General features: G+C 43.2%; 1 protein-coding gene across 1 annotated transcript in view; it reads left to right on the forward strand.

Moving 5' to 3' along the window:
• The window catches only part of rnf220a (ring finger protein 220a), a 161,052-nt gene that overhangs the window by 58,018 nt on the left and 90,840 nt on the right, over positions 1 to 12,194 (forward strand). The window lies entirely within an intron of this gene.

Here is a 12,194-nt window from a genome sequence, read left to right on the forward strand (position 1 = left end):
CCTTAAACTCAATCAAGCTGCACCAAATTAATCAGACTCATGATATCAGTTCCCTAAATATGCCTTTTTAATCATCCAACAGTTATTCCATGGGAAATTAGTGACAAATACCACATACTACTAAAATCCCTACTTCCACCTTTTGAGCATTGAACAGTCAACAGCGGGGCATGTAAGCAGTGTATTAAGTTGTTGTGAATAAACTGTGTGTTTGGAACATACTGTAGTAAACAGCAGAGAAGCAGCTCAGGCTGGCGTGGTTTACAAAATGTCCATAAACAGACTGGTTACATTTCCCACGTGTTTGTGGCTGTTTTGAATCCAAGCTGACTACAGCTGCCATTTCAGCTACACACAACACAGAGCTGCCTTTCAAACCCACATGTTGCGAGTGAAGATTATTAGTATTTCTTTGACGCAGCTTGTATCATAACTCTGCTTCTTTAATTTACTTCACCTTGATGCTACTCATCGTGATGGGGAGTGTGCAGTAGAATACTGCTCAGTAAGTGTTATCCCGGTGCCTAATTTATTCAAATACAGTCACATTCAGACCCAACTGGATGATCGGTCATAACTGGCAGGTGTTTGAGCCAATAGCGTGCAGGTGTAAATCCCTCCCTTAGGAATAGAGCAGTCCTAATCAAGCCCTTGTAATACACTAGTTCCCGTTAGCTCCCAGGGGCTAATTAGCATTCTAATTACTGATTGCAAATGAGAGCTGCGTTGATTGTGTTCCGCCTGTGAGTGGAGAGGCTCGAGAGGGACGCGCACACAGACACACACACACACACAAACACACACATACACTCACATACACACACTTGTGCATTTCACTCGCGCACACACTGTCATACTCAAACACACTGAGTGATCATCGTTAAGAAGCTTATCATGCTCTTGTTCCTCTGCGTCTTTCCAGTCCCCTCTCATCAACAGTGTCTCATTAGGATCATAATGCAGTACATATACACACACGGCGCGCACACATTAATGTGCGATCGCACCCTCTCACCCGCATACGGCGATGAACATTAAAGATCACAATAAAGAAACAAACATAAAACATTATATTCTGCCAAAGTGTTGCTGTTGTTCCTACCAATTAGCACAGGGCTGATTTACTGCTCGGGGTGAAACACAAGTGCACAAGCCACAAATGCATCACATACACTCACCAATACACACTAATGTGTGAATATGTGTGTGGAAATAAAGTGTGGCAGGAAGAGAGGGTGAAGAATGGATGGACGGGGCAAGAATAATGAAGAAATAATTCTTTATTACAGTATAACTTGAATGTGTCCACGTATGATTGTATTTGTGTATTTGTGTGCGTATGTTTGTGAATGAGTTAGTGTGAGAGCAAGAGATGGGGGGTGGTGGTTAGTGTGTGTGTGTGTGTGGGTGGGGGGTAAATAAGAGCGAACTCCCCAACAGCAAATCATCATGTTATGCTGCTCAGTTAGATTCTCTCACAAGGCTCCTTTAAGCTGCACTTCAGTGTGTGTGTGTGTGCGTGTGTGTGTGTGCGTGTGTTTCACCCTCCTCCCTGACTTTCCTCAAAAGCGCAATTATACATATATGCATTTTCTTTCCTGCAAACATATTTGGGTGTAAGTAGTCATGTTCTGATTGGGCTGTGGTTAGGTGAAACTGTTCTTGCCCTATCATCTCAGTTTTATTTAAGATCTGCTTTAAACATTCAAATCTGTTCCTTGCATTATTTTCATAATTTTGCATGTCACTCCTCATACGTGTTGTAGAAAATAAATTGGAATTTTCAGTTTTTAACAGCACAATCGGCTATTATGCAAAAAGACCACATTATACAAGCACACATTCGTGGCAGCATGTTCAGCATCATTTCACTGTTTATACTGTCAACATCAAGATGGAGGATACAATTATCCCTGCTCTCATAACTTTCCAAAGTAATAAACTCTTTTCTCTTTGTATTATAAACCACTGTGCAGTGATTTGGCATCAGAAAGCCGTCACATCATAACATCAAATCGGCCCTGTGTTGTTTTCTGGGCTGCAACAAGTCAAATTGAGTGATCGGACAAAATGAATCAGTGTCAGAATTGGCTTCATTGGCCAAGTATTTGTACACATACAAGAAAGTCTTTGCTTTGCTGTCAGGGAACTTAGATGGAAATAGACATACAGCTAGGAACAAGGACAAAAACAAATAAGTTCAAGAAACTCCTGATTATACCAGAGTTTGAAAGACAATGTCATGTATGATCTCTGACAGCGTGAACAATTTGATACAATAGGATGAGATTAAAATGGAATGTTAGCCTGCAAGATATAATTGATAATAAGTGGGCAGTGGTATTCAAATCCATATTTGCTTATCTATCGAGTTAGTATTGAAAAAAGTTATTGTAGTGTTGTTGCATCTCCGCGTCATTAATAAAATCCCAGCACAATTTAAGACATTCATTACAATGCAAAACATAAGCAAGGCATAATTTAATGTGGTTTTAAAAGTTTCTGAACAATGAATATGAAACGTTATAAGTCTTTAGTGATTGTCTGACATTTCCATTGCATCATTAGTGTTTTGGATGTAAATTCATATATGTGTAATTTTACTTATATTTTGCATCATAATGTTTTTGATGTAGTAATCGCCGGCTACAGGTTTAAGATAATAATTTACTCGATTGTTGAACGAGTGTTGTTTTCGTTCTCTATCCCGTTATTATGTGCTGCTGCAAAGACACCCTTCCTGTTTGTAATAACACACACACACACACACACACACACACAAACTGTCACCTCGGCTATTGTCTCGTCGTAGATTGTTCTGACCATATTCTGCGAAAAATTGGTGGGGGGTGGGTGGGGGGGGCAAAAAAACAGCAACAGCGAAATTGGAGACTCTCGCTCACTCCGTCCGCCGGTGTGTGTGATGTGATTGATGCTCGACAACCGGTGTTTACTCTTGTTGGCCAATTGAAAAGCCAGCGTGGCAGGCTGGGAAAGCACAATGGGGAGAGGAGCTAAAGTGGCGGTGTGAGGTGCAGCGCGCTGACACTGAGACAAATAGATAGAAAGCTGTTAGAGAGGAGAGAACACAGTGGGAGGGAGGGAGGGAGGACGAGCCAGACACAGACGACACTGAAAGGGAGCATTAGATTTGATTTCAGCAACAGAGAGGAGTAGCAGGGGATAGAATAGAGAAAAAAATGAAGGGATGATGAAGGGAAGTAAAGATAGAGGGGAGGAGGATACGACAAAGAAAAGCAAAAAACCAAGGGGAAGTAATGATACACAGCAAACGAATGCCAATAAGGAGATGCGAGACAGTATTTGAGAGATGGCTGGAGAAAGGCAGATGGTTTAAGTAACAGACTGAAAGAGCGATAACGAGTGGTGAGAAAGGGAGAGACAGGCGGAGATAGAGCGAGGGACCGGTGGGAGGGATGGAGGAGTGGAGACGCTGGTCATCCCTGTCAGCAGGCCCTTTAAATGAAAGGCGACAGTGTGTGTTGGGGAGAAGATTGGAAGGAATTAAGGACTGGCATGTACTGTGACACCCTGAGAGGCCGAGAGACCTAGAGAGAGAGGGAGGAGGAGGAGGAGTGAGAGAGAGGAGCCAATTGAATTCTTCTACCAAGTGCCCACTTGTCCATGTTAAATCTCTCAGTGCACGGGTGTGTGCATGCATTCCTACAGTATGTGTGTGTGTGTGTGTGTGTGTGTGTGTGTTTGTGTGTGTGTGTGTGTGGTCATTCTTGTGTGTTGATATGTTGTGCATGTGGGTGTGGGATCCCAAAAGGTGAAGTGATTTACAGAGAACAAGAGGAGAGGGAGGATCTATAACCGCCATGGTGCCCTCGCCTTTGTTCACGACCAAAGCCTGTGCCTGGCTTATCGGCTGCACAGATTACTGCTGTATCGATGGCATCCCCTTGTGTGTGTGTGTGTGTGTGGGGGCCTGTGTGTGTATATATATATATATAATGAAGAATAGGAAAAAAGTAAAACACAGACAGAAGTGATTATTTAGGTTCTCACTTTTCCAGACTCAAAACACAACAAATAGATGAACATATAACACCAGTGTGAGGGATCACATCTTGTCATTTCGTCATTTAATTCACTCCCACTGTCACCATCAGAGTTTTGATACAGGCCAAAAATGTCACCCTTACGTAGCATAAACTAATATTATTTCTTCACCCGATACATGATTTTGCCTCAAAGCATGGGTGGGTTATCTTGGAAAAGCTCGCAAGAGGTGAATACACTTTGAAATAATGCGGCCCTCCACTCTCATCAAAGCTGCAAACCCAAAACACATGACAACTGCTTCAAGTCGACTTTTCCGTGACTCTTTTTCTAAATTCTGACCAGTCTCTGTTTCCTATAATTAAGTCTGAATATAATTTCAGAATGAATGATTGGTCTTGTTTATTACCATCCTCCAATAGACACCAGCTCTTTTCTTCTTCTTTTTTTCAGACACTTTATTTATTGATGGTTATCTGGACGTGAAGAGGATTTCAACATACGGTAGATAAAAAATGTTACAGACACAAATCGACCCAACCTTTAACACAATTCTTTCCCTAAACTGATCTAAGCCTGACTCACTGCAGTGTTAAAGACCCTGAAAGAGTCAAAAGCTTTTTACTTTACTGCATAGTTTGTTTGTAACTAGGAGGATTTTGCATACATGTCATTGCATTTAGTTCTTGAAAGACTGAAAAAACAGAAAGTGCTGTTAAGACAGAAGAGGATGAATACATAGCAGTGTGATGCACATATTTAGATATATAATATTTACATATTCACATAAGATCTTAAGATACCATTTAAAACTTAAATAACCAAGAACAAAATCAGAGCAGACTTTATTGCTTTTTGCATTAATGCATTATTGCAATTGCACAACATACAGAAAGAGAATGTAAATCCTATAATTAAATGCAGTGTAAGTGAGTAGAAAATAATACACATGTGATGGATTGATTGATTGATTGTTTTAAGAGTACAACACCTGAAAGGTCTGTAATGTGGAGTGAGGTCAAAATGATAATAATACATTTTAAAAAACCGAAGCATATAGGATAATAGAATCCAGACTGCGGGGTCTGACTGTGCTGCGTCTCTCTCTCTCCCTCTCCTCTTTACAAATGTTTCCATGTGAAAGGTTTCTTTTCTCCCCTTCCTGATCAGGCAGACCTGTCTATTGAGCAACATGGACACACACTTGACACATATAATCAAGACATCAACATGTACACATTAGCCAGGCTGGCCCTCCTCAAAGCACTCAGCTTTGACGGGCTCGAAGATGCTCATTTCCTTGTTTGACCACAATGAAACCACCTTTCTGTGTGTGTGTGTGTGTGTGTGTGTGTGGAGAGAGAGAGCCAGAGGGGAGGGATGCTGTGTGAGAGTGTGTGTTTCTTAATAGAAGGTGGTTAGAGGTGTCACCCTGCACCCATTTTAATGTGCTCCACAATTACAGCTGTCATGGCTTGAAGATAATGTCTCAGTCTGTTTTATTTTACACACACACGCACACAGGCACACACACACTAAAGAGGTGAAATATGGCTGAGAAGGAGCAGGCCCTTACTCATAAAAAATGCCTCAACGACCTCCATCACCCTTGTGTGTGTGTGTGTGTGTGTGTGTATGTGCGCGCGCGAGGGCTATGAGGGGTATGCCTCCGCGCATGAATTATTAAAGTGTGTCTGTATAGATGCAAGCTTATGTGCGGAATGTGTGTCGTGCATTATTTTGCGTGTGTGCGACTGTGTGTGTGTGTGTGTGACAATATTTGCTTTGTTGAACGAGCCCCTTGGTGAGAGTCAGGCTGGTTGCAGCATTCCTTATGCAGCAGGAGAGCTGCTCCAGTGATGTTAAGACACTGTAACAGTTCTGCACTTTAACACCTGCTCTAAGAGCTGCCTTATGTCAACAGCAGGATAAATATGCCATGCAAAGACGGGAAAGGCTTCGACGCAACATTATCCAGACAACTGACTACAGCCACTACCGAATATCGTTCACCTTTTCATCTCCAAATCAAGCCCCGTCAGCCTTTTTCCAGCATCATGAGGGGATGGTATCAAGACAGTACATGTTTAGGGCACATCATTATATTAAGCTGAGAGAAAGGTAAGCTCATAATGCTGAGTCCCAGGACATGATACTCTTTAATTTCCCTTTTGATCATATGACATGATCTTCATTAGCAGATGGAGATTTGCATTTTTCAGGACCTACTTGTTATAATAACTCAAGAGATCTCCAACTTGACGTTTGCAGCCATTATCGCAGCGTTATTTATCCCGTGACTGTTTTTGCCCATGCACCCTGTTGCCGCCTTAGATTGCATTCATTCTGTGGGAAACGTTGATCTAGTGTACAAAAAGGAAGGCAGAGCTTCCCAACCCCCAAATCTAATGAACATTCAGCAATTCAGTGCCATAAAAAGCTGCATCGTTGTGAAACCCTGTGGCAAATTATATTTTATTCTGTTCTGCATTAACAGTGTACGTGTTAGACATTGTGTCAGCTGTTACCCTACGTTTTCAACTTAGCGTTAAAAATCATAAACTGTATTTATGTACAACACTGACTTCCAATGTCGCTGAGTGTGTACCCTGTCCCACTCTGAGTCTGTTGTGGGGCATGTCCTGTAAACCTCACAGTTTATATGCATATTAATCCCTGAGGCTTCTACCACATCCTCTTTAAAACCTTGAAAAAGTCCTTATCAGGCATAAATCTTTCTCTCTTCCCTCCCTCAAGTCAACACTTCCTCCATATGAAAATGGCTGCTAAATGGTGTGTTGTATTGACTTCACTTCTTCAATAGCTGACCTCACTGTCACAAGCAAGGTAAACTGGGGCCTTTCAGTGCTCTTGAGCGAGATGGCCCTCTCTCTCCTCTCTCAGCCTACCTCTCTCCACCCTGTCTTTGAGTGCTCCATAGATCGGCAACATGACCTCTAATTCTCCCGAGACGAATATATGCACACGGATAAAAATCAGACAAACGACAAGAAGGCAAGGAAGAAAAAAAAATTCAAATGTCTGAAGAAGAATCGTCTCGGTGCTGTTTTAATGTCACACATTTAAGGCGTTGATGGCAGATTATACCGCATGGTGCGTGCCCACAACACACACACACACAAACACACAAACTCTTGGCTTTGGGGTGTGTGGAATCAAATCTCTCCAAATCTCTCTTCTGCCGTCACAGAGCTGAAGACGCAAACACAGATGATCACTGCTCGTACATACACACGTGCACATTACATGCATGCCCGCCTACACATATGCAAACACATGCACTTGACACACACGCATACACATTCACGCAGATGCACACGCAGAGGGGTAACCCGGGTAGATTTATCAGTGGAGGTCTGCAGCACAGTGGCTGCCTTTCTCATTTCATAGGCCACCGGGGCAGAACAGGCATGGGCTTGTTCAAATCCAACCCCACAAGACCAACACATACACACACACTCTCTCACACGCACACACACACAAACATGCATACGCGCTTTCTCTTTAGCAGCTTAACAGATGCCAGCCAGAATCAGGAAAGGAGGAAAGGAGGGAGGGATAGAAGAGGAGAGACAGAGACAAGCTGGTGGAAGGAGGAAGGTGAGGAAGAGGGGGAAAAAAGATATCGAGTACTTCTGAAGAGACAGACAAAGACAGGATGATCGACAAAGACAGCACATGCCGAAAGAGAGAGAGAGGGAGTCATGCAGGTTCTCCAGCACAAATACAGATATATCATGTACATGGACAGCTGGATCACTGGTTTGTTCTGAGACACACACACACAAACCAAATGCGAGCAGGATAAGAGCGGGTGTGTGTGTGTGTGTGTGTTTGTACATTCTCAATGGAGAAAATCTGTGTTTTCAGAGTGCAGCGCTGTAAGACCGAAATTTAATTGGATTCTTTGGAAATGATGCAGGCTTATTGGTGTAATGGCTTGCTCATGGTGCGGTTGGAGTGAGTCCCTGTAACAATACCTAGTGCCTCGTTAGCTCGGCAGCTACACACACACACACACACACACACACACATGCTAAAGAGAGTGTGTAACAAGCGGGCAAGACCATGGGTGGGTTCAAAGCTTTGATGAAGGGCCCTGTAAGCTGAAAATGGCTACTGTCTGCAAGGGGAGCTCGGCGTCAGGACAAACGAGGACACACACACGGCTTGCAAGTGCACTACTGCGTGCATACCCAAACACACACATTGTGTCAGTTAAGACACTCTTATCCTCTGTGTGTCCATTTGTGTTGTGTGCAAATTCTACTTTAATAGGTTAAATTACTAAAATACAGTACAGCCAACACTGAAGCTCCACAATGGACATAGTCTTTAGCTGACTTTGTTCCCATGGTATCACAGCTGAGATTCTGGAAATATCCGCAAGCCTGACCTTTTTTTCCACTTCTATCTCTCCATGTTTTTCCTCCTCTCCCCTGCAGTCATCAAACTCTAAGCTCTCCGGGGCACACGCGGTTGTTTCAGATGGGTACACGAACACTTTACACCTTTTTTCGGCATCCATTCATCTCCTCTCAACCTTGGTGGCTCTAAAAAACAAAAGACAAAGTAGGCAGGGAACGTTTTGATGAAGGCACGGAGGGACGTAAGATTAAGGCGCTCTTTGATCTGACCGGTTTTAGCCGAGGGAAAATACAGAGGCAGCCAGGGAAAAACATACAAGGCCCCGGGTGGAGCCTGGGCTTCACCCGGGGGAGGCGACCCAGCGGAAGAGCCCCACGTTAGGCTTGAGCGGGGCCAGCGCTGCTCGTGTTATTTTAACATGGTTAGCACATGGGCTAAACTCCCCGGTCATTTATTTAACACACAGACTCCCCACGGCGCTCCCAGATGCCACAAGGCTAAAGGGAGCTACAAACACCTCATGTGAGGTCGACTCCGCAGGGCATCTTGTTGCTTTTTGATCTTTTTTCCCCCCTCACATGTTTTTTATTCAGTGATTTCCAGTAACTGTCGGCAGGTTGCTCCAGACAGGAGGGTGAAGGTGCACGTCTTCATTATTAGTACGGTGTTCTGAGCTGCCATGCTATTTTTACCATCACTATTTTCTTGTCTCAGCCTCAACAACCAGGGGTGGATTCATCTGGGGCCCTGGAGTAAAGGTTTGCTCTCGGACCCTTTTTGACCCCCCACAGTGCAGAGTGCACAGCAGACTGTGCATGGCCGCTCCATTATTTCCCCAGAAAACAGGAACCGACCTCTTGTCATCAACTTCAAGCTTTAAGGCTACTACATGACATCTGTGCGTTGTAGATGTATCCTGTCATCTAAAGAAAAAAGTTCCCATCGAGTACATTGCACACGCAGACTAAACATGGCCACTTTATCATTCCACCCAGATTTGTTGAGCACACACACAGTTTTGGGGTTCTTGAGCATCTTGAGTTGCTTTATCCTTTATATCATTATTTTTAATATCTATTGATTTGTCTTGTTCAATCAATTCATTGTTTTGTCTATAGAATCAGAGAATTGAAACACACGCTCTTAGAAATTTGTCAAAATCATATTGCTTCTCCAACCAATGGGCCCAAACCAAAAGATTGGCTCAGTTTTTATCATTGACAACAAAGCCAAAAACCAAATTATATATTTAGGATTTTAAAGATGACCTTGTGAGTCCTGGCTGAAATGTGACTCTAAAATAAAACAAAGCAAATGCTCAGTTACACACAGACACCTGCACACGTGAACGAAACCAGTGACTGGATGCCAGTTGGACATTCAGAGTTTTAGCGTTGTGATATTTGGCAACCCAAACAGACAGTACGCAAAATCCCTGTGGGCAGCATGCTTTACCACAGCGAGAGTGTGTGTGTGTGTTTACCCAGAGAGCAGCAGCAGCTGTGTCAGTAATGGCTCTCTAAGCTACAGGCTAATGACAGAACTCAGAGAATGGGACTCTAACATGGATAGATGTTTAACCCCGTTTAGCCCTGATCTGAAGACCACTGGGCAAACACCACACGCATACACACACACACACACACACACACACACACACACAGTCACACACACAAACACACACAAACACACACAATTCCAGTCTTTATTTCTCTACTGGTGGCTGGAGTTGTGTGTATAAAGAAGAGAGCGAGAGAGCGGTAAAGCAAGGGAACTATATCATTCAACCTATATATTGTCCTGCCATTTCCCCCTGTCACCGTGGCAACAAGACCCCACACAACAAGACCCCCAAATCACTAACCCTCCCACTTTGGACATACACACATATGCACACTAACACACACACACACACACACACACACACACACACACACACACAAAGGCAAACACACTGTCCTTTGGAGAGCATGAGGGGGCAGGTGGTCACATCAGTAGGGTGTGTATGGGGGGTTGTTAGCTTTTAGGGTTAGTGTGTGTGTGTGTGTGTGTGTGTGTGTGTTTGTGTGTGTGCACGTGCATGTGCATGTGTGTGTGTGTGTGTGTGTGTGTGTGTGTGTGTGTGTGTGTACGTCACAGCCTGCTCATCACTCAGCCAGCAGTCCATTGTCCGGTCCCATGAAGTGACTGTGAGGTCTAATTAGCAAGTTAACAAGTTAAGAGGTGGAGTCTGTCAAACGCTTAGCTCTTTCACCCCTAGGGTTAGCCCACCACTGCTGGGTATGTATATGCATGCGTGTGTGTGTGTGTGTCTGTGTGTCTGTGTGTGTGCGTGTGTGTGAGTGTGTGAGTGTTGGGGTTCCTCAGAGAGTCACCAGTTCCATCTCTTTGCATCTAAATGTCCTTCTTCAGCTGTTGTTTGTTTAAATAGATACATTATCCCATAAATGACATCTTTTTATTTTATTTGAAAGGGAGAGGTCAGTTCTATGAAAGAGGAGAAAATATCATGAAGTCTTTTAGGAAAGTCCACATTTTCTATATGGGGAAATAGTAAAGATTAGAAAAAAATAGTATTTTGCTGAAAGTCAGTGTGAAGATGGATACAACCCACATCAGCACACTAAGAGCAGACAGATTATCATAGGTGTGCATTTAATCTAAAGTATATGTCTATATGTTTATGTGTTTATGAGAAAATTCCTGACAAGATTGCCAGACTGGCTATTTTCCCATTCCTCCAGTCTCTATGCTAGTTAAACTAACAGTCTCCTGGTTGCAGCTGCATATTAGATGTGTACTTTTAATAAGAGAATAAGCATCTTTCCCAAAATATCGAAAACCATTCATATAAATTGGGTTGGAAAGAAGATGAAGCTTATATGGATTTTTTGAATGGAAACCTTATAAACAGAAGATTATTAGCAGTCATAATAGTAACATTAGCACTAACTTTAGCAGAAGTCGTGAAATTACCAATAATATCGGTGGCAATGTGGTAGCTCTCTTTTAAGTGTGTGTGTGTGTGTGTGTTTTGCTGAGAGGCGAGCGATGTAATAGTCAGTGCGGTGAGACTTTGGGTCTATTTCACACGTCTTTACGAGGCTGGTCGAGACTCATTTGTAACTGAACCTGCACAAGTAACAGGACATTTTTTTTTAATTCTTGTCTTTACCACCATCCTAACCCCTTTTCCCACGTCTCCTTAATTCCCTTATGCCAGGCCTGGACGGCAGCAGATGAATGTTGAGAAGATGACTCATTAAAGATAATTATCACAGTGTAGGATTTTAAACTTATTGTTATTATTTTTCTTGTTCCAACATTTTGGGAACTTTCTGTGCAGAAAGATTTTAAAATGTCTATCATTTCCATCGGTTTGACACGAATGGCTGATCCATCTCTCCCTCCTCTCTTCCTCTCATTTTCTCCACCTTATGCACTCTCTGTCTTTCACCCTGTTAATCTGTCTGTCTCTATATCACTCCCTCAATGAACTGAAGCTCTCTACCTCCCACAAAGGCACCACCATATTTCTCCTCTTAAACACTGGGGGCAATATGCATTGTCTGGTGTGCAGTGGAACTTGTCCACAATAGAGGCGGATGGCTCAGTGTGTGTGCGTGCGTGTGTGTGTGTGTGTGTGTTTGTGCGCGCGCGTCCAAAGTAGGGGTTCCCCCACCCCCCTTTATACAGACAAAGACCCCAATTTGTCACCTCATGTACAGCTGTTGACCGGGTGGCTTTCGGTTTGCTTGTGCATGCATGTTTCTATCTGT

The sequence above is a fragment of the Platichthys flesus genome, chromosome 14, assembly GCF_949316205.1.
Source record: "Platichthys flesus chromosome 14, fPlaFle2.1, whole genome shotgun sequence".
NCBI lineage: Eukaryota > Metazoa > Chordata > Actinopteri > Pleuronectiformes > Pleuronectidae > Platichthys > Platichthys flesus.